Raw genomic sequence first — 25,655 nt, 5'->3', positions numbered from 1 at the left:
CGAAGCGCAGCCCGACACCTCCCCCAGCATAACGCACATCAAATCCCCTCTGACAAGTCTTTGCCAAACATTCCCGACGCCGGTGGCTGCCTCTCCTCCAACGGGGCCATCCAGCAGCGCACGCAGCACACAAAGAGTCTTCGCCAATCTCGTTTCCCTAGGGCAGGTAGCTAAAACGCGCGCACACCCTTTTATTACGAGGGCAGCCAACGTCTCTCCAGAAAACCCTTTTTCTGAGGAGCAGCAAGCATCAATCTGCAATCTATTAATCCTTTCCCCATAGGGGCAGCCGACAATCAGCAGAAAATCCAACCTTCCCTGGGGCCATTGTTTATAACATTCCCTCCCCAAAGCACCGAAATGCTCTTCCCTTCTTCCTGCCTCCCTTTGCATAGGTGTTGCCATTCTTTGCATTTCTAAGACTACAGTGCACACACCTCCCCAGAAGGCAACCTTCATCACCTTAAGCAATTTCCCCACCAGCAGCACCTTCCCTTTTCCTTCGAGAAAAGTCGCTTCCTTTATTAGAAACAGAAGGCACGCCTCCCGCCTTTCCGGAATGATCCCCCCCACGCAAAGACGCTTGGATTAAAAACAAAAAACAAAACAAAAAACCCTCAGGCTCATCCACCCCCGCTTCAGATTTTCCGTCCCTAATGATAGGCGGCCCTCCCCTTCTCAGGCGCAAACAGCCCACCTTTCCCTCTCCCTCACATCCCTCGTTACTAGGCGCAGCCAACCTCCCTCCCCTCCCCAAGCGGAGCCAACCACCCATCAAATCCCCCTTCACCAAGCACTGCTCCCGCTCCCTCCTCGCTCCCGCATCAGCAGGTCCGAGAGATGGCAGTGCGGTTGCTTCTGTGCGGTAGACTGAGCGAGTGCAGACTAAGATAGGCTTCCTCGGCGTCGCTGCCGGGAGAACCAACGCTTTGGATGCCAGCGAGCTCCCTGCCTGTGCTTCGCGCTCTCGAGCACGCCAGGCCCAAAGGAGCTTCTCGGTGCCAAGGAAGGACAGAGCTGGAGCACACAAATCTGTGCAGCGCGAACCGCCATTCAGCAACAGCTCAGAACGGGCAGGCAGGTGACCCTGCCAAGTACAATGAAAAGCGTCCTTCCTTTAAACTGTGCTGGGATAAAGCTACCAGGAAGAGCGGGGGTGTGGGAGAGAAAATAAGAGGAAATCTTCCGAGGAAAGCTGTGATACCATCCATGATTTAGCTACAACCTGTGTGGCGAGGAAAGCGAGCGGCTCTTTGCAGAGCGAACCGGAGGTGCCGAGTCTTCCTTGGCACAGGCCCAGAGCAGCGAAAATCAGCCCGGAGGGTGGAAAGAGGGCTGCGAGTCGGCAACCTCTGCCAACCCTGCGAGCCCAAAATGGGGGATGGGAGGAAAGTGAGAAGGAAAAGCCACATGAATAAAACACCCGGTCGCCAACGCCAATTCAGCCGGGCTTTAGAGGTGCACCGCGGGTAGCTGGATTCTCCTCGCAAGCATAGAAAGGCGACGCGAAAAGGGCGCGAAAAGAGATCTCTCTCGGGCGGGAAGTTGCCACTTGGCTATTCTTGGCATCTTCGAGCCTAAAGCCCAAGGTTTCTTCCGCAAGAGGATGAGAGAACCCAAAGGAGCCAAATGGCGGCGGCCTTGGCGAGGGAGCAGGAGCTACGGACGGTGGGGGAAGAGAAAAGAAAAACCAGTGTGCGTCACATGCCAGTCTGTTATTGCGTACGAAAGCAAAGCTACGTAGCCCTAGGCCTGACACGGCCTTCCTTAGAGAAGCCCCGAAGTCGGCTTGGTTGCTGGCCCACACCAACTACTAGGGCTGGCGCGGGAGGTGGTGGAGGGGAGTGTTTGTCTGCCCTGCTCTGTACACTGCAGGGCCATGAGTCTATGAGGCTACTCAAAGGTACTCTTTCCAGTGGCTTAGAAGAAAGCCAGCGAACGAGCGATAAGCTGGAGCGCGGCGGCGGCTCCTGGACTACGAGGCAGTCAGTCTCTGGGACTGTGACACGAAAAGATGGCGCTGCCTCACTTCCCCTCCCCCTCCCTCTCCCTCTCCAGCAACCTCCTTCGCTCACGGCTTCCTCTTCCTCCCCCGCAGCTTCGCCGAGCCCGTTTTAAGACTCCCCTTTATGCAGCCGGACACCATGATTAGCTCGGTGGGTTCTCTGCCTTTTCTCCTTCATCCCGCTCCGCCTGTCACTCCTCCCCCCACCTCCGTTGACTGGTTAACTTTCCTGTTTTCTTTCCTTTTATTTTCCTGTCAGACAGCTTGTGGTGGGGGAGGGGAACGGGTGAACGAACCAGAAGGGCGGAATGAAAAGTTCCCTCGCGGCTGTCCTCTCCGCTCCTCACCCACAATTTCCTCCCTCCGCCCTCGGAGCCACCAGGGCGGGAAGGCCAAGGAGCTTGGAGGGGCGGAGAACTTGCACCGACTCCCGGGGAGGAGGAAGGAAACCGCGTCAGAGACTTTGACCGAATCTCTGGCAAAGACAAACCAATCGCTCCGATCTGTTTGGGCTTCTAGTTGCCCGGTGCAAAAAAAAAAAAAAAAAAGGAAAAGGAAGTGTCCCTTTAATTTAGCTACCGATCCTCCCTGTCTCTATTTGGGAATGGGCAGACCCACACGCCTCTTTTCCACCAGAGACCCTTCCGACTGCGACCTTTTTGTCCCTTCGGTCAAGGCCGACCTGAAGCCATGTCTTCCCGAAAAGGCGAGGCGCTTAAAGAAGGCGAGGGCTCCCAGCGCGATCGGCTTGCCCGACTGTTTCGAATCTCTTTCCCTTCGTTCTCGCCACTGTGTTCCTCTTGTTCCCTCCCCCACATTCTGGTTCTTTGATGTTGTTTTTGCTTCCTCCCCGCCCAGCACCTTTACTGATGGATGGAGGGGGCTGGGCTGGGCTGGAAGGAAGGGAAAGTTTCTGTGCGACTGGCAAAGCTACAGATGTCACAGTGGTCAGAGAAGTTTAACTGCCTGGAAATTCGGTCACAAAAGAGCCAGCAGCTCTTTGAGTCAGTTCCAAATTACCTACCCCCTCCCGCGTGGTGCTAGAAATCCCCCGCCCCGGTGTACACAACGCAGAGAATTGTTAGCCCTTAGTGCTAAGAATTTGGAGGGGTTTGTTTTGGGGGTGAAGTCTATAACTGACTTTCAAGCGCTGAGGTTGCCTGTTTTAGAAGCTGTTAATTGACATGGGATGCTGCTTGGGCAGAGAGGCAAGAAGACCTCTCTGTTTCTTTACTAGCCCTTCAGAAAGCTAAGGAGCCATCACTGCGGTTCTCCTGACTTGTTCCTATACATCTTATAGTTGAAGCACAAACAAAATACCGTAGATTGTTAGTACATTGAACTATGGAGTTGTCTGTGTGTGTGTGTGTGTACGAATGCTGGTGTATACATTACAATATTGCCATCACTCAGTCTCACCTGCAAGGTCTTTGTTGCTATCTGCTTTAAAGTAGTACATATTTCCCTCGAGGGACTGAAAATGAGCAACGTTCTCTAGAATCAGATCATAAATAGAAATGGCAGCAAATTTCAGTGTTTACACACACTGATGTGAGTGAAAACAACCAATTTACAATTATAGGTTTCTACAAAAATTTTTTGCTAAAGGTACTTGCCTTGCAGTGTGGTTTCGTCCTCCACCCCTACCCATCCCCAGCAAGCAAAGATCCATGTTCTTGCTTGTTGTCCATTTCCTTATTGTTGTTGCAGTGTCTAATAGTTGGTTAAGTGGAGGCTCGGTTGTGGTCTTATAAAAGTGAAGTGTCCCACCAGGTTGTTTGTGACTGCTCAGGTCAAGAAAATTCTGACCTCTGATCTGCTGCACTCTGGAGGTCCATGAGGGACTTGCTGGCTTGCCTGTTAACATTTTGCAATGGTACTTTTATTTGTTGTTAGCTGGGGAAACTCAGAAGCTCTCTACTTGTCCATTTTAAGATCATTGATTTGTGCTGCCAGGGAATTATGTGCGCAGAGTTGTTCTTTCATCTCCAGATAGAACCATCACCTAGGCAGCATTTGCTAATCTCAAAATTGTGGTCTAGGCAGAAATTATCTCATAAAACCTCTCGAACTCCATTGATGCAACCTCTTGCATCCTGTGCTGGTTTTGGAACACTTGAAGTCTAAAAGATGATAATGTAATATTGGAACAGCAAAAATGAAAAAGTGAAGAGTGGGACTCAGAGGATGATCTATTTCTGCCATTTTAGATTCTTTTTTCAACCCCTTGAGAAGTGCTAGTTTACACATTCCATCATCCACAGTCAGCATATAGAGATTCTCAAAAACCAATCCAGAGAAAATGTAATGGTCTATTCCCCTCCAGGGCACCAGTGGGGAAGCTTTGTATCTTTCATTGCTTTTGCTTTTCAAATGGATTCTGAGTGGCAAATTTCACTGTATATGGTGATTTTCCACAATGGGAAGCACCTTTCAGTACCTGTTATCTAGCCCCGGACTGAATATTAACAAACCTCTACCTCCTGCTGTCTTGCCCAGAGGTTTTGCCTTTTAGGCTTTTGTCTGCTTTCCTGAAGGCCATCAGGCAACCAAGCACTTTCTTCTTTAAAGGCAGTGAGGTTAATCAGATTACAGTAGAGGCTGACAGAATGGTGGGCTAACCCATTTTTATTTTTTTAAAAAATGGGTGCAGGGGTCTTGAGGCTGCAGCATCTAAAGGATGGCCTACATAGGCCAATGGTTTGCCTGGTGATACTAATTTCCTTTTCTAAGGGCTTGCTTTGACTTCCTCCTCAGAAAGGATGTCTGCCATGTCCTAATTGAGCCTTCTTGCTGACATTCTTGCAGCTTAAAACACCTTGATAGGTAAACAGGGCTAAGTGGAATTGCCAGCCAAGCAAGATGGATCCTCTGGTTTCTTAGTTGCACATAAGACCGACATTCAGCATGATAAAACACTGGATGGCAAACACATATTTTTTTCCTGCATATTCATCAACAGTGATCTGTCACAGTACTCTAGTTTTACTGAACTATACAGAAGTAGGTACTATCAAATAAATGTCAAATGGAGCTGTAAAATGGGTGTCTGAAAACAGGTTTCTTAACCAATTAATTTCATAAAATAGGATGGTTCATAGAGCCGAGATCCCTTTATTTGAGGCAGTACTGAAAAATGCCAGCATGTGTTTTCAATATCAGGGCTGAAATCTGGTGTGTGTGAGCTAGAGACAGATGTTTTTCTTCTCCTTCTGAGAGCTGGAAATAGTGTGATAAAGCTTTGCTCATGGCTTCCCCTCCTCCATGCCACAGCCTTGTATCAGCTTAACAAGGTTTTCAGGTTTTACTGTTATAGTCCTGCAAACCTGATTGACCGGAGGTTATAAACGGACATAACAAATGAAGGTGGGGTGAGCTCTTAAATAAAATAACCACCTCTCCTCAGTCTTTTAAAGAAAAGTGTTTTTCAATTGCTGCAGAGTGCTTTTTTCTTTTACTCAAGTCTACCTACCTGTCCAAACTTGGCTGGAATTATGCAACAACACTTTGGGGTCAGAGGGCTTGATTCTTAAGAGCCCTCAGCAGCTACAGTACATGTTAAAAGCACGCCCCCCACTTTGTTCCTTCTCTCCATTGTACTAGTGAGCAGAATCCTGACCGTTTTTGAATTTTTATGTTCTTTTTTGGCTGACATGTATGGCAAGCAATTCCAAATAGTCCGAGCAATTTGAGGGAACAATAGATTAATCTAAAAGATCGTGGCGGAGCATGGACCCTTGCCAATCTCGCGGAGGCCTCCCCAACTTCTTCTGGTGAAAATGAGAGCCTCCGGCCAGCTCTGTCTGGTAAACAGGGAGCGCATTTGTGCAGGCGCGCCGACTAAACGGTGCCTGGCAAACAGACCACCGGCTTGGCTGTGGCTGTGAGCAGAAACCTTCCACTTCTCAGTACTTAGCAACCGAGCCAAGCGTTGTTCGCCGCGCTTTCTCCCGGAGCCAGGCAGGCAGGCTCGATTTGATTTACATTCTTGTTAGGACGCAAAGCTTTCGCTTGGCAGTTCAAGGGCAGGACAGGAACCGTGCAAGCGGAGTCTTGTGAACGGAAATCTCTCATTTACAAGGTTCTGCTCCGTCACCGAAAGCCACCCTCGAGCACATTTGTTCCGCACGCAGCTCCCTTTTATCTTCTTCACTCGCTCCTTCTTCCCACGGCTCGAAAGGCGGCGAGGATTGGGGGAGGGAGCCGGTGGGGAGCTACAAGCAAATGCTACAGAAGCAAGTGAGCTCGGCTTGGCCTCCCGCTTAGGCCCAGGGCAGGCAGAATGTAAATAGGAAAACGAGCCCCGGCTCCACGCGTAGACTGGAGCCTCCAAGGCCAGACAAACAGAACTCAACCACGTGATCAGGCTACCCCGCAAGTCTATGAAGACAACGAAAGGGGAAAGAATCTCCTCCCCCACCACTTTATGGGCTCGGAGCAAGGAGACGCTTGGATAAATTCTGATAGAAGGCCAAGAGCCAGGTTAGCCGAATACGGCCCAAGAAAAGTACACGTTAATTTTTAACAACACCCCACTCCCCTCCGATTCTCTACTCGAATTGTTAATCTGCCTTGAAGAAGCCTGAGATTGTTAGGAATAAGAAACTATGAGAGAAATTGGGGAAGGGGGACGAGGGACACAGAGAGACCATACTTTATGGTAACACTTTTTTCTTCTCTTTCCCAGGACTGTTAAAAACTTCTCCGTATCTCACCTGGTGGATATCCTTAATTTGAAATGGTAAAGTTCAGATCCTGAATCAGCTACTGGGAAAAGACATACTGAAATAAATGTAATCAGATACAATAGATAAGTAAATAGAGATCAAAGTTCTGCATTTATGTCCTGTGGATAGTTGTACAGGATGTTGTAAGAACAAACTGAAATTTAATGGATACCTTTGCTTCAATCTTCCTTTTAAAAAGTTTACTGAATTACAAAATCTCACCAAGATATTACAAAACAGTCAGTTTGTGTGGTCTGTTTGCCTTGATTGTTAACTTGGAATTACATGTGAGAATATTTTTCAAAAGAACAAATATCTACACTTTGTAGACATAATTACCACATAGTTATTCAATGAGAAATACAATGATTTCTTAATTACTTGAATATTGAACAGCTTTCACATGAGATTTTCTCAGATTCCCCTCACAAGTATGTATCAAAGGCTGTGATGTTAACTTTGGAACAAAGATGCTACTCCCTCTTCTACACCCAAAATAAATGCTTTTCATTTATCATCTGAGTTCACATACTATGTTAAGCCATATGTTGGTTTCTTTCTTTCTTGATTTACCATCTTGTCTAAATCCATTGAAAACTTTACTTAATGTTAAATGAATTGTGTGGATCTAGCTAGTTGAGGCTCCTTTAATTTACTTTGATTAAAGAAACTATGGCTTATTATAATATATGAACCCGTTCATTTTCCACTATTTCTTTCCTTTATCATATGCTTGGGGATGTGACTTTGTAGCCACCGCCATAACTTCACTTGATTTGCTAAAAATTAAACATGAACTGAGTTTCCAGGATTTTAATTATTGTGCAAGACATTTTGTTGTTTCTAAGTGTTAGGAAACAGATAAACCCATTTCATGCAATTCACCATTATTTAAGAAGTAACACAGAGGTGACTTACCTGTCAGCCCAAAGCTCTTTTTGCAACTATTTTGAGGCAAAAATTGGCATGAACATAGATAATATGTTTATTAAAAGACAAAAGCTCTTGAAAATACTATTTTTGTCAAAGAGTTTGATATTTTTCATAACTATTATTGTGATGTTATGGCCATTTCCTTAGCAAAAAGCTACTTTATGTAGAATACTGTCCTTGTACTGTATAAGGAAAGGGGAGCTATTTTAAGATTATTCATAGAAGTCTTTAATATCTGCTTTGGAGCAGAGATATAGTGGTGAAGGACCCTCAGTACTAATGTGTGAATGTGCCATTTAGCCCAATTAACAAAATGCTTAATTCAATTGCTTTAGCTTGGAATGAAAGCAGTTCAAGTAATATGGGTTCTAGTTGATGTACTTTCCTGTCACATAATAAGAGTACAACATAATTCAGAACTGCACACAATAAATGTTGAAAAAAATGCCAATTCTAGCATTCTGCTAATATTTCTAGAATTTTCTCTCAAATGGCTAGTTATATAACTTGGCAATGTTGCCTTCTTATACCTTGTAGTTGAATCTTCCTGCCATTTTTAATAAACCAACAAATATCAAATTTTGGTTTTAATTCAGAAATCAGGCCAAATGTGACTTTTTGTTACATAAATATCAGGTTTTATACCAATCCCCCAAGTAAGTAATTAACATAACTTCTCTGGGGACTCATTAATATTCTGAAAGCAACATTGTCTTATCTCCAAAATATGTATAACCAAAATTTTGTATAATTTTGTTCACCAATCAGAAGTTTTATAATACAATAGATAAGTGTTAGAAATATTTCAAACCAGAGTTCTAAATTTATCAGAGTATTGCAGCACATCCGACCAGCACACAATTAAATAATTCTGCAGGATTCATCTACATAAGAAACGTCTTTATATAACAATACCATACAGCAGAAGTCAGCATACAACATCAGGTACACAGAAACAATATTCATAGAAGTAAGTCATTACAGAGTAGAGAGAGAGACACACAGAGACCAAGAAATACAGAGGCCTAGGTTACAGAGGACAAACCAACTCCTATATACAGTTCAGCAAGTCTAAGCCACATCCAGACTCCAAACTGTCTCTTATGGCCCCATACAAAACAAATACCGTATTTGCCGGCGTATAAGACGACCCGGCGTATAAGACGACCCCCCACCACCACCGGAAACGCCCTCCAGAAATCCCCGGGGCTGCAGCGGCAGGGCAGAGTGCCAGGGGCCGTGGGAAGAGCAGGAAGGCTGCAGCCTCGGGCGGAGCGAGGCGAGCGGGATGAAGCGGAAGCGACGCAGGGGATCCAGGAAGCCAGAGGCGCCTTCGCTGCGTCCAACAAGCATCCGAAAGCCGGCAGTGGATATACCGGCGTATAAGACGACCCCCCCACTTGGAGGCATGTTTTTCGGGGCAAAAAAGTCGTCTTATACGCCGGCAAATACGGTACTATGTTTCAGTTTCCAAACAGTTCCCATTGGCTGACCTGTTACCATGTTGCCATGTCTATTCCAGTTTATGAACCTTATACACTGACACTCCTCCCTTCATGACTGAAATAGACATAAAACTGAATAATATTCTCCCCATGGTGCCCTCCTCCCAATGGCTTGGTCATTTTTGTCCTCACCCGAACCTTTTAATTCAAATTTGAATAGCAAATCCTTTTTTCTGTGACACATCTTTTGCAATAAAGCAAAGATCATCCACAAATGCCAACAACTGACAATCCCCAACTTGTAATTTGGTAGTGTATATGCAACCATCAGCTTTGCAGCTTTTGAACCCAAGACCCTTCAATGTAGTATCTAGATAGATATTCCAATTCCTGGCTGACTGCTTCAGCCCATAAATGGCTTTGTTCAATTTATATACAGTTTTAGGCTTTTCATTTTCATACCCTGGTGCTTGAACCATGTAAATTTCTTTCTCTAATTCCGCATTGAGGAATGCTGTGGTTATATCAAAATGCCAAATTTTATGGCCACATGCCATTGCCAATGCTAGTGCCAACTGTATATTTTCACTCTTCACCATTGGCGCAAATACCTAATCATAGCGCACATTTTTCCTCTGTGAAAAACCTTGTCCGCTAATCTTGCTTTATATTGTACTTGATTGTTGGATAGTACTTTGTTTTTGTATACCCACTTATATCCTATGGCTTTGCAACCCTGTGGCAAAATCATAGATATGAACACTTTATGTTCATATTTCATTTCATTTCTTTTGTCCATGGCTTCTTTCCACTTTACTTGTTCAAATATGGGTAATGCCAGTACTTCTTTATAGTTCCTTAGGTCATACCATACATTACACACTTTAACTTTACTAACAGAATACCTGTTAGGTGGAATCCCTTTGTTCCATCACTCTGACCTGCATTGCATTGCCTGCTCTTCAGTGTCAACCCTTTTTTGCTTCATACCTGAGTCATCTTCTGACTCCTTTATTTGTGCTTCTTCAGTTTCTCCTCCCTGAATGCTGACACATCACTAAGTGAGTTACTGTCACTAAGTGGATCATTCAAAAAATTGGCATCAGTTCTGTTCCAATTTTGCTCTGCAAAGTTTGCAGACCTTGAAATCACTATTCTCTTGCTTCCATCACTAAAGTGATAGTTCTTTGAGCCAGGCTCATAGCCTGTAAACCTTAGCTTTCTGGCCTTTGGTTGTCCCTTTTTTCTAATTGCTTTTGGAATATGCACCCATGCAGTGCTTCCAAACACCATTAAATGTGCCAGAGATGGTTTTCTCCCATATAACACTGCATCATTAACTGAAAAACTCCACAGCCTATTGATTAAATAATTTGCAGTCAACATGGCTTCACCCCAATATGACCTGCTCAGGCCAGAATCCTCCAACAGTGAGTCCTTCATCGTTTGTAAGACACCATTCTGCCTTTCAGCTACACTATTCTCAGCTGCTGTGTACGGATTTGTGCATCTATGTTTTATTGCTAACTGTCCCAACCATTGTTGAAAACTTGCTGACATGAATTCGGAACCTCTGTCAGTTTGCAACTGACATACCTGTTGTTTATATCTCCTTTCCATGAAGCTTACCCATTGCTTACATTTCTGTAGCACCTCTATTTTAGTAGAGTAAATAGAAGAACCCCAACCTGCTATAGTCATCTACGATCTACAGTGACCAGCGCATGCTTTGCTCCTTCCAAAATGGCTTGCATTGGCCCCACCAAATCTGCATGTACCAGCTCTGGAGCTCATGTTGTCTGCCTTGTGCTACTTTTGCTCATTGGGAATGCCCTGGATTTTGATGGTTTACATACTGCACAGTCCAAGTATGCCTTACATCCTTTTAGGTTTATACCTTCTGCAAACCCTTGCGTCTTTTGCAAAACTCTGAAGCTGGCATGGCCAAGTTTTCTATGCAAGAGATGAACACATGAATCATGTTGTTTTACATTCCCAAATGTTGAGCACATTGAATCTTTTGTCCCTGCAACACATAAAGATTATCCTATTTTATGCCCTGTGCATATACACTTCCATTCCCTTTTATGAGACAATTCCCATTTACAAATGTGGTCTCAAACCCCTTTTGGTCTAGATTAGAGACATTAAATAAATTATGCTCCATTTCAGGCACACACAATATATTGCTAAACTTTTCCTTCAGACATGGAATCACCACACTGCCTTTTCCAGTGACTTTAGCTTTCTGGCCATTTGCCAAAGCCACTGCATCACCTCCAGCTGGATCCATTCTGAAAAACAATGTAGAATTATTAACTGTCTATCAACCATTTGTCCCTGCTATTACAATAGCCAACTTTTGCAACAACAGCGTGTCCATCTGTAGTCTTTTTTCTTTGCAAACAGTCTTTCTTCAAATGACTCTTATCACCACAGGTGAAACACCACCATTCTGTTGCTTTCTTTGTAGAAAAACTTCACTGGGCTGTCATCCGATTTCTGCAGACATCTTGTCTGTTGCTTTTTTCTGTCTGCTTCTTGGGCCCCCACCTCAGGAATTTCTCCTCATGGGTTTTTTAAAAATGGCATTTATTTTCTTCAGAAATCAAACAGGCTTTAAGGGCTTCCATTAGTAAGTCCTGTTCTGGTTTACACTCAAAAACAGCTGAAACAATATCCCGCATTTCATCAAGACTGTTTTACACCAACAGAACCTTTTGACATTCAGGAATCTGCATCCCACACCGTTCCAGCTCAATGAATAAAGTCTGCATGTGCAACAAATGCTGTTCCACACTTGTTTGTGGCTGCAGCCTGGCTCTGTAAAACTGTCTCGATAATTGCACAATATTGCATGCTGATACACTCACATACATACTTCTCAATTTCAACCAAACCTCATTTGAAGTCTTCAAGGCTACATTCAAAAATTGTTCATCTTCTAAATTTAAGATGATGTAGGCCAGTGCCTTATCATGCTGCCTCTGGGCAGCTGCTACTAATGGTGCCTGGGGTGGATTAACAACAATATTCCAGAGCTCCTTAGCCTTCAGGAAACATTCTAATTTTGCAGCCCAAATAATAAAATTATTCTGTCCCAAACAAGGCAGAGAGCTTTCTTTGAATTCAACAGCTATCCTGAATTCTTTCTCTGTCTTGTTCTCTCTTAGGACAGGTAGTCCTTCAGCTTAATTACAGTTCAGTTTTACTGTGTGCTCTGGGCCCATAACCTATCAGAGTATCGCAGCACATCTGACCAGCACACAATTAAATAATTCTGCAGGATTCATCTACATAAGAAACTTCTTTGTATATAAATACCATAAAGCAGAAGTCAGCATACAAAATTAGGAACACAGAAGCAATATTCATAGAAGCAAGTCATTAGAGTAGAGAGATACAGAGGCCTAGGTTACAGAGGACAAACCAATTCTTATATACAGTTCAGCAAGTCTTAAGTCACACCCAGACTCCAAACTGTCTCTTATGGCCCCATACAAAACAAATACTATGTTTCAGTTTCCAAACAGTCCCCATTGGCCGATCTGTTGCCATGTCACAGTCTCCATTGGCTGATCTGTTGCCATGGTCTATTCCAGTTTATGAACCTTATACACTAACAAAATTAACACCTAAAATATATATTACAATATTCACAAAAAATTGCCAAAGTTTATATCAAGGTTATATCACTACATTCTATAAACCTCATGTTTTGCAGCTCTCTCAGAAGAAGGTAATAAAATTCTCAATGGTCCTACAAGGACATTTGCCTATTTTTTGGTGAATGGGTATAATAAATGTGGAACATAGTGATACAAAATGGTATAGGTAGTCCTTGACGTATGGCCACAATTGAGTCCAAAATTTATGTTGCTAAGCAAGGCAGTTGTTAAGAGAGTTTTGCCCCATTTTAAAACCTTGCTTGCCACAGCTGATAAGTGAATCACTGCAGTCCTTAAGTTGGTAACATGGTTCTTAACAAGCTGGCTTCCCCATTGACTTTGCTTGTCAGAAGGTTACAAAAAGTGATCGCATAACCCCAGGATACTGCAACCATCAGAAATATTGCCAAGTACCTGAATTTTGATCACATGACCATGGAGATACTGCAATAGTCATAAGTGTGAAAAAGGTCATAAATCACTTTTTTCAGTTCTGTTGTAACTTTGAATGGTCACTGAATGAATGGTTATAAGTCAAGGACTACCTATACATCATTTTGCCTTGGTTTTTGAACAAAAAAATAACAACCATTTTGGAATGCTCAGAGATTTATCAAAAAAGGTAGGATCACTGTGAGTTTCCTTCTTTCAAGAAGTATAACTAGGTAATTTTTTTTTTAAAAAAGTAATCATCTGCTGCATATTGTTCAGTGACAATTCAGTTAAAACACTAAAAAGAATGTTTCAGGGGCTCTTCTTTTTTAGCAAATGTGCACAACAATTTTCTACGATTAGCATGGTCAGACACTACTATGGTACCGTAACGTGCAGAACAAAATTCTTCACATTACTGTGCCATAGTAGTTCATTAGTGAACCTCGAATTAATTAGTCTTTTTCAACCTAGTCCATCTCACAAAGTAGAAACATAAAGAAGAAAATTATTTAAATACTTACTGTTCTGTATCAAATACTGTGAGGATAACATATCTAGACATGTATTTTTTTTCTCAAACTGTTTTAGTATAGCAGCAATCTTGGTGGACTTTTGTAAACCAAGTGAACTATATCATAAACTGTCAACAGTTTGGAGGGGATAACTGTTAATCATAATATACTTGGCATGAAGCAACTATTGGGGTGGGGGGAGAGAGAGAGAGACAGTGACCTGTTTCATTTCCTCTTAAATCAGATAGTGCTGATTACTGCCTAGTTCTCAAGGCTATTGTTCTGGAATAGTCTTATTGAAATGGAAAATCCCCAGAGTCAGCAATTTGCAGATTTCCCCCCTTCTCAATACTTTTTGGTACAAAAAGGTATATGTCTTTGGTATGTGCCTTTGATCAAGCATGTTCTTTTTGTTTAAAATCCTGTTTATAGTGCTTAACCTTCCATTGCATTGTTAACAAAAGCAGCTGCTCCTTCAGGAAAAGCAGCGCTTCTCCTTAACATGCCAAAGGTTTACTTTTCTAGCATATTCTTCATTTATAGGCAAATCCATTCACTGTCTAATGACCAGATTTCTTACCATCAGACTGAGTGTTCCAGAGTTGGAAACAGCTAGCTAAGCAAGTCTATTTTTAATAGACTTTTTTTTGTCACAGGAGGCCTGGGCTATTTTTGTAGCTACCACATCTCCAAATTTCCTCTCTGCCTCCAAAGAAGCACGTCAGTAAGTATATACCCTTATCACAGAATTTGATATAGGGAAAAGAATCAGATCCTTAATGAAGTTTAGGTTTTCATGTGTCAACATCTTATATCTTATGATTTCTACTTATAATGTTTTGTTTCTCAAGTCATTCATCCCCGAGTTTTATGAATGTAAATGTTGAAAATGACTTTTTAAAAAGTCACTGTCCCCCTTCAAATCAGGTCTTCACTTTGCAGCAAAGATTGTTTAGGTTAGATATTTGCTTTCAGCCTCTTCCACCTGTTTCCAGAAGATAAATAATACTGCTTTATACTTCTGAATAACTCACTGATAGATGTAAACTGGTCCATTAAAGCTATTGGTAATTTACCTTGATCTATAAGCAGTTTGCTGGTTTCATCTTTTAATGTATAAAGTTTTATGTATGGTGCATGCATGCTGTTTTAGGAAATAAAACAAATAATAAGAACCATTGAAACCAATGCATCTGCTAAAACTGCAATAGAAAAAGTACAGCTTTGCCAGTCCTCTTTTTGTGGCTGCCAAAGCCCATCAGACTGGGAGGGAGGGAATTTAATCCCTTTTCATTATGGGGGAAGAGGCAATTGTGAATTTTAAGGACAGAAGGAAATGCTAAGCCTTTCAACTGAACTTAAAATTAGTTTGATACAAGTTTTACTTTTGGAGTGCAATCCTCAACATGGTGCAAGTCAACAAAATGTGTATTTGTTAATTTTGCTAGAGATTCTGGAAACAGTTGCTGGTGTATATGGACTTAACTAGAAATTATGCTGAGAGGGCCGAGCTGACGTCGTGGCAAGACGATGAGCAATTCGGGGTCTACCGAAAAGCCGTTGATATCCCTACAACTGGACAGTCCATTTGGACCTAAATCGTCATGTAGAGATGATGAATAAGGGGAGCACACTCTGCTGATCCCAGGGACACCACAAAGTCCCTGGTTGATCCAGAGAAAGCTTCCCAAACCGGCTGCAGTGGAAAGTGACTATTAAAGCCGCTAAAAGGCCGGGACAGCTCTAAACGGAAGAAGAAACTGAAGGAAAGTGTGTCTGGACTGGGTGAGAACTTTTGATTTTTCTTTTTAAATAATGAAAGAGCACCCCAAGAAAAAGCAGAACTATATAAGGATTTGAAGACAAAAATGGAGTGAATTAATCTCTCTCTGGAAGCGGCGAGGAAAGCATTTTTAATTTCACTATTGTTATTTCATCTATTTCTTTCTGACTTGGTTACCATTATTCTCATTCTATATTTCTGCAAGGTTTTATTAATTCTCCCAGAAACATAAACACACAACACACAAACATATAAAAAATCTTTTAGGAAAGTAACTTGGCCCCAGGTACCTCTCTCTACATGGACTTCAATTCTATTCATGCTCATCTTACATGTCATTACCTATTTTATTTATCATTCTATGTCTTCTATATTAGCTTCTCCACACATTTCACTCTTCTTAATTCTATCTTATTTAATCCATCTTAATTTGAGTCATTATATTTGTATCTTTTGTCCATTCTTTATTATCTCTTTGTCTCATTCCTTATAATAAAAAAAAAGAATTTCTCCTGAAATCACTAATCAGAGTATGATGCCTTTCTATCTTCCCCCTGAATTAATTAGATTAACATTTAAAATAACACCTAATACCCAATCTGATTCTGCTTGGTACATTCTATCTACTAATTTTTTTTTTAATAAAAGAAAAATAATAAATCCAAAATGATTAAATACATAGTTAAATAATAGATCTAAATATTGAATCTTATAACATTCCCATTGCCTTTTCCAAAGACAAATGCTACAATAATAATTTTATAATAACATCAATACCATAGTCATATTAAACTCTTTAATTAAAACTCAATATTCTAAACATTCCCTTTAATATTTTATTAAATTTTAAAATCAATCATTACTAAACATTTCAACATTTTAATCTCTTATTAACTCTTAAACCATTCTAATTTTCTATTTCTAATACAAATGCTACAATACCATCTTATGTACCTTGCAAAATCTTTTTAAAGAAATTATACTTTACCCTTTGTCCCTAAAAAGATTCCTCTTTTCCCATCTGATTTCAAAACTTTGTGGCTTTTCTCCACCTTTTCCCTTTCTTTCTTCCCCCACCAGACCTTTCTACCCCCCTTCTCCTAGCCTCTGCCTTACTGGCTTCCCTTCTCTGTTGTGTTCCTTTTTCTTTTGTTTACTATCATTATATTGATTTTGCACCTTATTTTTCTCTTTCTTGAGTGTTTTTTTGGATCTTAAGTCCTTCATTTTCCTTCCTTTCTTTCTTCCTTCTTTCTTAGTTAAATTTTGAAATTCATTAAAGATGTCTTCTTCTTCTTCTTCTTCTTCTTCTTCTTTCTTCTTCTTCTTCTTCTTCTTCTTCTTCTTCTTCTTCTTCTTCTTCCTCCTCCTCCTCCTCCTCCTCCTCCTCCTCCTCCTCCATCTGTTGTAGTGTTTGTTGATAGGAAGCAAGCGCCATTTCTAAAAAAAGGAAGGCTTCTTTCACACCATCTTTGCCATCTTTTTTTGTTTGCTCATATTCTTTTCTCAGTTCCTCAACAGAAAAAGCCATTATAAATCTTTTTTTCCCCCTCTTTCTTCTTGCAACAACCAAGATATTTCAAAAAAATAGAACAATCCCAAAGTCATCAATCAATCCAAGCCAAGGCAAAGTTCTCACTTTCTCTTCCTGGGGTAGTATCAATCAAAAAAAAGAAAGTCCAAATCTGTATCTTAAAGCCTTATTGCAATATATTTCAGTCTTCAAATCCTTAAGGCATCTCCTCCAACAAAATCCTAACATATAAATGTTTGTCCTCCCCCTTCCCACTTATCACATAAAGCCAGATTTTACCTGAAAAAGACAGGTTTCTCAGTATCCACTTGTTGATTCCGTAGGGAAGGAGAGTAAACTTTCCTTTCAGCACCTCAAAATTGCCGCTTATTTTCTCTTCTGGAAAGTACCATTCAGAAAGCCATAATTTCCAGGAATTATGTTAAATATGTCTTAGAGTCCTGGGTCAACCAAGAAAAACTTTCCTTTCAAAGGCTTTCTCCTCTTCCTCCTGCGCATTCTTACCCAGCTGCCGGCTTCTTTGTGGCGGCCATTGCGGACCGCCACTGCACCGTCTTGGGAAAAGGGGGTTCTGCCGGCCGGGGAGGGGGTCTGCAACACCCCCAAACCCCTCTCCAGATCCCCCCTATCTTCAGCCGCCCCTGCAGGGCAGCCTTAGCTCCAAACCCGTCCGGATCGGAGCACCAAAAACGGCTAGCGCAGCAGGGATCGCGCAGTATCGCGAATCCCTGCCGCTCGCGAAGCCGACAAACCGGAAGTCCAGTGAGGAAAGCATTTTTAAATTGTCAATTGAAAAAGGAAACAATTAATTGAGACTTTAACAAAGGAGTAATTTTTGGAACTGGACTGAACTTTTTTGGAATTAATTGGACAGAGACTAAACTAGATATTGGATTAATTTTTCCCTTTTTTCTTTTTTTTTAACCTGTCATTTTTTTTCTTTTTTTGTAAAATACAAAATGAAATCATTTGAAACAATATAGTGAAGAGGCAAAGAGAAAGCAGAGCAATAACACCACCTGAAGGTTGGAGAGATTAAGAGGACTAAGATTGTGAGAAAGAAAGATAAAAAGTTGTTTTGGCTAAAGGCTGTTTTGACTCAAAAAGAGAGATAGGGAGCTGAGCACTGTACTTTTGTTTTAAACAGGTGCAGCTCTTGGAAAATAAATTAAGCAGCTGGAAATTGAAGATAAAAGATTTCTTTCTCTCCTGGAATATATTTTGTTTTGTTATTCTTGTTTGGCTATCTTTTCTTTTTTGGGATATTAGTTGATGGTTCAGACTTGCTTTGTGGATTTTTCTCAAGGGAATATAATAGTGGATGAGAAATACTTGGACAAAGTTACTGCTGGTTATTTTATTTTTTTGCTCTCTTTTTTCCTTTTTATCATTTTTTCCTTTCTCTTTCTTTTTCTTACTGCTGGACCATTGGATTACTATTATTGGATTACCTTCCTTTATGCTTTTCTTTTATATTTGTATATTTTTGATTCCTCCCTTTTTGTAATTTGTATTTTTACTGATATTGAGGTTATTACCTCTATAAATTGGATTAAGGTAGAGAAGAACTGGAAGAAAAGAAGTTGGACCTGCATTTACTCTCTCTTTTGGGATTATAAAATAAATATTCAAAAATGAGGAAGACAGTTACAACATCATCCTCAATTCCCACTTCATCTTCCATAAACCTTGCGGGTCAGTGATCAATGCAGACTATGTTACAGCAGGAAAAGGAAGTTTCAATGCAAGAGTTAAAGATGATGATACAAGCAATACAGGATCAAGGGAAGCGAGTAGAAGAAAAAGTAGAGAATATACAACAGATGATGATGAAAAATGAAGAGAGGATGCAAAAAATTGAAGAGGAGACCAAACAGAGAAAAGAATAGGAGAAATAGATTACAGGCTGACACTAGTAGATCAAGATAAGGGAAAGACAGTGGTCCCATTAGAAATGGATTGTGCAGATTTTTACTTATGATTTCAAAATGTGGAGGAAGAAAAAGGAGAAAATATTGCAGAGATAATGTTGGAGATACTAGCAGAAGCCTTAGAGGTGCCTAAAGAAAAAATGGTGGATGGAATTGATGAAACATTCAAAGTATACACTAGATATGCAATGAGAAATAAATTACCTAGAGAAGTGCATGTGAGATTTATCAAGAAGGCAATAAAAGCATGGATAACGTTAAGAAAGACCAGATTGTTGGCATTAGAAGGACATGATTTATTATTGGGTTGGCATGCTTTTTTATGGTATAAGGGAACTAAATCACAGGGTTACTTTAGAAGGCATTATATACGGGAATCGTTATGGTTGAATTGGGAGAAAACTAAGAAACAATGTTATTTGAAAATCCCAGTTTGGTTATCAACTATTGAAGCTTTTTCTTATCCTATAACCTATAAGAAGGAACAAACAGTTAGATATGGGGAATTATTAGATGAAAAGGGTGAACTTAAAACGATGCAAAACTTAGAAGAAGAAGAAGTTATTAAGAAAATATTGGAATGTGCAGAAATGAGTAGATTGACATTTGAAATTAGAGAACAAGAAGATAAACAATTTTATGAAGTTTGGGATCTTTTTTATCAATGGTTGGATAATACAATATAATAATAAAATATTTAGAGATTTAGGAAATAATGAATATACATTTTTTTGGGGGGGGTTGATAATACTTTTATAATACTTTATTAAGATAGATTTGGTATGATTTTATGATTTGTTGGGGAAAAAATTAACTAAACTATAGTTATCTCGCTTAAGTATGAATTAGTTAAATTATAGTCAAATGATTGTTTAATAATGATATTAGGATATATAATTGTTGATTGATAATATGAGTTATTATGTAATATAATTATTATAATGACTATTAAATGAATGCACAAAAAGGAGTGGTAAACCAACCGATACACTGTCTGTAAATTTATGAAGGATGATGATGTTTTTATGTTATGTTTTATGTTTTATGTGTTTTTTGGTTTGTTGTTAAAATCAATAAAACTTTAAAAAAAAAAAAGGCAATAAAAGCAGAAATACTGCAGAGAGCAAGGGATGATCCTTTGAAATGTAAAAGGAAAGTGATTATGGTGCTAAAACAAATTCAGAGAAGGGTGAGAGATCTGAGAAAGGAATATCAGTTCTTGACAAAGATTCTAATTAAGAAAGGAGTGAATTATAGATACCAGAAGATGTGATGGTTACTTGGCAGGAACAAAGACATAGACTGAATTCAATAGAAAAGGCAGAGCAATTTTATGATGAATAGAGGAAAGGAAGAGGAGAGAATGAGAGAAGGGGAAATAATCAAATATTGAGAGGAAATGGCAGAAGAAAGAGATAGACAAGAAAAGAGAGAGAAGAGAGCACAAGACGAAGGAGCAATAGGAGGAAGAGCAGAACTAAAAGAAACGAGAGCAAAGAACGACAAGAGCAATAAACCCTACTTATAAAGTATAAATAATGGAAGAGAAGAAGTTAATGTCAATAAATATAAATGGCTACCAAATATAAATTTATAAATATAAATATAACTTGGCTACCAAAAGGAAATGGACCTTTAGTAAACTAGTAAAATTAAAACTAGATATAATTTGTTTGCAAGAGGTACACATTAAAAAACAACATATCAAAGTTTTGGACTATTCTAAAATTGGCAATTTATATACCTCATTGGCACACCAAAGTAAAAGAAGAATAGTCTTATATATTAAAAATACAATAAAAGCTAAATTAATTGTTACAGACAAAGAAGGGAGGATGTTGATGATAGAGATAATGGAGAACAATAAAAAGATACTTCTAGTAGCAATATACGCACCAAATGAGAATCAAGAGGATTTTTTATAACAAACTTCATAAGAAGGTAATAGAACTGGAATATGACAATATATGTATTTTAGGAGATTTTAATGGGATAGTAGATACAGAATTGGATTACAAAACACAGAAGATAAATAAGAAGAATAGAAAATATTGCCAAAATCCTTCTTTAAAATGGCAGAAGAATTAGATATATGGGATGCCTGGTGAAAAATGAACACTAAAAGTAAACAATATACATTCTACTCAAATAGACATTTGTCGTGGTCAAGAGTTGATATGATTTGGATGTCAACAGAACTAATATCAAACTTACAAGAAATAAGCATTGAAGCAAGCACCTGGGCAGGCACCTGGGCACAACCCAATAAGAGTCATGTGGAAGGGACAAAAGAAAAGGATAAGATGGACATTGAATAACTTAATTCTGAAAGCTAAGGAATTTATTAAAGATATGGAAAAATGTTTTTCTTTAAAGAAAATAATAAAGAAGAAACCTCTTTACAAAATGTATGGGATACAATGAAGGCGTGTTGACTAGAGTGTTAACTATAACCTATACAAGAAAGAGAAATAAAAAAGAGACAAGTTCAAAAGATACTAGGATTATAAGAGACTAGAGAAAGAATTACAAAAGTATCTGCAGCAAAAGAATATAAAAAATCAAATGAACTTAATAAAACATAAACTGGAATTAGTAGAGAAAGAAGAACTGGCACAAAAAATTAAAAGTTCTAAGCAATTTTTTTTGAAAATGCAAACAAACCAGGAAGATAATAAGCATGTAGGCTGAAAAAAGAATAAGAACAGAAAAGGATAATACAATTAATAGATGACAATGGAACTGTTTGCCATAGAAATGAAGAAAAGAAAGAAATAGCTAAAAAGTATTATCAGAAACTATATGATCAAGAGACAATTACAGAAGGACTTCTGGTTTGCAGGGCTTTGGCAGAGGCAGGAATCCACAATCGTGCGCGGTTTCTGCTTGCGCTCGCCGCTGGAGTGCCCCGATCTAGCTGGATTCGGGGCTATAGTTACTCCGTAGAGGTAACTGAAGATAGGGGAGATCCGGCAAGGGTCGGGGGGAATTGCAACTCCCCTCCTCAGCTGGCTTAACTCCCTTTTCCGAAAGCGGTGGAGTGGCGGTCAGAAATGGCTGCCACAAAGAAGCTCTCATCCAGGAAAGAATGTGCAGGAGGAAGCTGAGAAGTGAAAGTTTTGGTTGACCAGGATAACAAGCAATATTTAAAATACCCTGGAATTGAAATTTCATCAAAGATACATCACTCCCAAAGAAGATCTGGAAGCAGCGAATGAAAGTGAAAAGGGAAAGTTTTTTTTTCTCACCCTCCTTCCTTACGGTGACAGCAGATGAATGAGAAATTGGAAAAACCCGCTTTGGCACCAGCAGGCAATCAAACTGGAAAATTAAAGCCAAGGGGACAATAAAGATTTCTGAACATTGAAAAAAAATATATATATTTTGCTGTAAGTGGGAAGGGAGAGGAAAAGAATTAAGATTAAGATTTTGCTGGAGGAGGCTGCTTGGAATTTACAAGACTAGAGTTAAATTGTAACAAGACTTCTAAGAGATACATTTTAATTGGAACTTTGCAACTGAACTGTAATCCCAGGAAGAGAAAGTGTAAAAAGAAGAAAGTGTCAAATGAAACAGTCTGTGTGTATTTGGATTGCTTGGTGACTTTGGGACTTTTGGAAATTATTATTTGAAAGATTAAAAACATTTGGGTTGTTTAAAAAATTTTCTACAATGGCACTACTTGTCGATGAACTGAAAATGGAATTTAAAAAGTATAAAGAAGAGGAACAAGAAGGGAAGGGCTCTTTTGGCTCCGTTTTTCATTTCTTAGAAATGGCGATTTCTACTTATGAGAAACTACAAGAAGTACAAGAACAAGAAGATTGGGATGAAGAAGAAGCCATCTTTAATGAACAAGCAACTCTAGCTGGGGAAGAAAAGGGAAAGGGGGGAAAGAGAATGGAGAATTTAAGACTTAAAAAAACAACCAAAAAAGGGAAAAATAAGGTGAAAAGTCGATACAATGTCAGAAAGCAACAGAAAAGAGGAATACAGAAGAGAGTGGAGATCAAGAGACAAGGGGGTAAAAAGGCTAGACTGGAGAAGCAAGGAAGGAAAAAAGGGAAGAGAAGCTACAAAGGTCTGAAAGAAGATGTAAAGAAACAGGATTTATTTAGAGATAATGGGTAAAAATATAACTAAAAAAGAGATTCTGCAAAAGTACATAAGAATGTATTGTTGTATTTGTATTTGAAATAAATGTTAGAAAATTGGAACAATATATGATTATAAAATGGGATAAAATATTTAATGTAATTTAGTGAAATTTTCTTTTTTTCTGTTTGAACAAAATAAATGAAATATGAGAGAATTGTACTAAGAAGTAATGGGAACATTTTAATCTCATAATACTTTAAAATATAACTGAAATGGGGAGGAAGTAATTAAACAAAACTTATAAGTGCTCCCATAGAAGCATGATACCTATTTGAAAAGGAATGTGTAAAATGTTTAAGACTTAAATGAATATTAATTTTAACGATAGAGTTTAATTGCTATGGATTATTGTTTTAATTATTTTATAAACGTATAATCTTTTCTTATTTTAAAATATAGTACGTAACTTTAGAATGTACTAAGCAGAATCTGAATGAAAATTATATATTATTTTAAGTGTTAAATTTAGGGGAAAGATATAAAGGCGTCATACTCCAATCAGTGATTACAGGAGAAATTTTGTGTTAATGAGAAAAGATAATAGACAGCTGAAACAGAACAGACAAAGGATATAAGTATAATGATTCAAATTGAGATGAAATAAATAAAACAGAATTAAGAGAGTGAAAAGTGAGGAGAAACTATTTAGAAAATGCTAGAATGGTCAATAAGATATGAAATGGTATATAAAAGTGAGCATGAATTTGAATTTATGTCTGTACAAAAAGATGTAACCTGGGACTAAGCTGCTTTCCAAAAAGATGTTTTATGTTTTTATGTTTGGTGTTTTGTTTGTGTATGTTTGTTTATTGAAAATTAATAAAACTTTTTTTAAAAAAGAGACAATTACAGAAGAGAAAGCTAAGCAATATTTGAAGGAAGCAGAATTACCTAAAAATCAAAAGAAATCCAATTAATGCTAGAAGAAAAGATAACGATGGAATTAACCAAAGCATTAAACAGACAAAACAATGGGAAAGCTCCAGGCCTGGATGGGCTACCAGCAGAACTATGTAAAACATTACAGGACTCTCCTTGCAATATAATGTTAGAGGTATTAAATGAAGTACTGATAAATGTCAAAGTACCTAATTCATGGATGGAGGCTTACATTACTCTCATACCGAAAGAAGATTCTGACTTACAACAGATAAAAAACTATAGACCAATTTACTTGCTAAATGCGGATTATAATATATTTGCTTCAATAATGGCAGAAAGATTAAAGAGATTCTTAAATCATTTTATACATGTGGACCAAAATGGCTTTTTGCCTAAGAGGCAAAAGATAACATGAGGACAATATTGAATACACTGGAATACTATAAAGCACATCCAGAAAAGTGGATGGCCTTGGTATTCTTAGATGCACAGAAAGCGTTTGACAATGTGAACTCGCAATTTATGTTGGCGCAAATGGAAGGAATGGATTTTGGGGAAAGGTTTATCAAAATGATTAAGGCAATATATTATAAACAAACAGTAAAAATAATAGTAAATGGTGATATAACTGGAAATGTTAACATTAAGAAAGGAACCAGACAAGGATGCCCTTTGTCACTATTGCTATTGACCTTAGAAGTATTAAATAGAAATATTAGAAGAAATATGGAAATAAAGGGCATGGAGATAAAAAAGGAGGAGTACAAATTGCAGGCATTTGCAGATAATCTGGTTTTTTTACTAGAAGAACTGTTAGAAACAGGACCCAAATTGATAGAAAAGATAGAGAATATGGGGAAGTTGTGGGACTGAAAATAAATAAGGAGAAAACTAAGATATTAGTGAAGAATATTACAGAAAAGCAAAAAAAGAGAATTGATGGACAGATTAGATATCCAGATCACAAAGAAAGTGAAATATATGAGGATCCAATTAACAACAAGATGTGGGACGATCAAAGAAAATAATTACTACAATCAAAAAAGATTATTATTATAAATTATACTAATAATTATAAAACAACAGATTAAGATAGATCTGGAAAAATGGAAAAACCTACAACTATCATTAATAGGGAGAATAGCGACAATTAAAATGAATATATTACCAAGAGTACTATACTTGTTCCAGACAATTCTAATAAAACTGGAAAAATATTTTGATGATTTAAATTAAACAATATTAAAATATATATGACAAGGGAAAAAAGCAAGGATTAAAATAAAATTGTTATGGGATGCAAGAATGAGAGGAGGATTTGGAGTACCCAATTGGGAATTATACTATCAGGCCATGGTATTGACATGGATAAAAGAATGGATTGTATTAAGAAATACAAGGCTTTTTGACATTGGAGGGACATGATTTACAATTGGGTTGGCACACTGTTTTATGGTACGGGAAAAATAAGATACATGGTTACTTTCAAAGACATTATGTAAGAGATGCTTTATGGTCAACATGGGAGAAAGTAAGGGAACAACATTATAGGAAGATACCAGTCTGGTTATCAACGATGGAGGTGTTTATACAAATGTTTTTAAAATGGGACATATTGTTAAATATAATGTTTTAAATGAAA

At 38.9% G+C, this 25,655-nt stretch overlaps 1 long non-coding RNA gene across 1 annotated transcript; it reads left to right on the top strand.

Annotated features, from left to right (window-relative positions):
* Positions 1 to 453: 453 nt before the first annotated feature.
* On the top strand, positions 454 to 25,083 carry LOC148130493 (uncharacterized). The gene is made up of 4 exons (XR_015749835.1): positions 454 to 2,156; positions 6,693 to 6,746; positions 14,382 to 14,449; positions 23,972 to 25,083. It is a non-coding gene; the product is annotated as an uncharacterized LOC148130493 (long non-coding RNA).
* The last annotated feature ends 572 nt before the right edge of the window (positions 25,084 to 25,655 follow it).

Source organism: Notechis scutatus, chromosome 5, assembly GCF_049901735.1.
Source record: "Notechis scutatus isolate UNSWTSFEM ecotype Mainland chromosome 5, rNotScu1.2, whole genome shotgun sequence".
NCBI classification, from domain to species: domain Eukaryota; kingdom Metazoa; phylum Chordata; class Lepidosauria; order Squamata; family Elapidae; genus Notechis; species Notechis scutatus.
The sequence above is the reverse complement of the archived record's forward strand: the minus strand, read 5'-3'. Positions and strand labels throughout refer to the sequence as shown.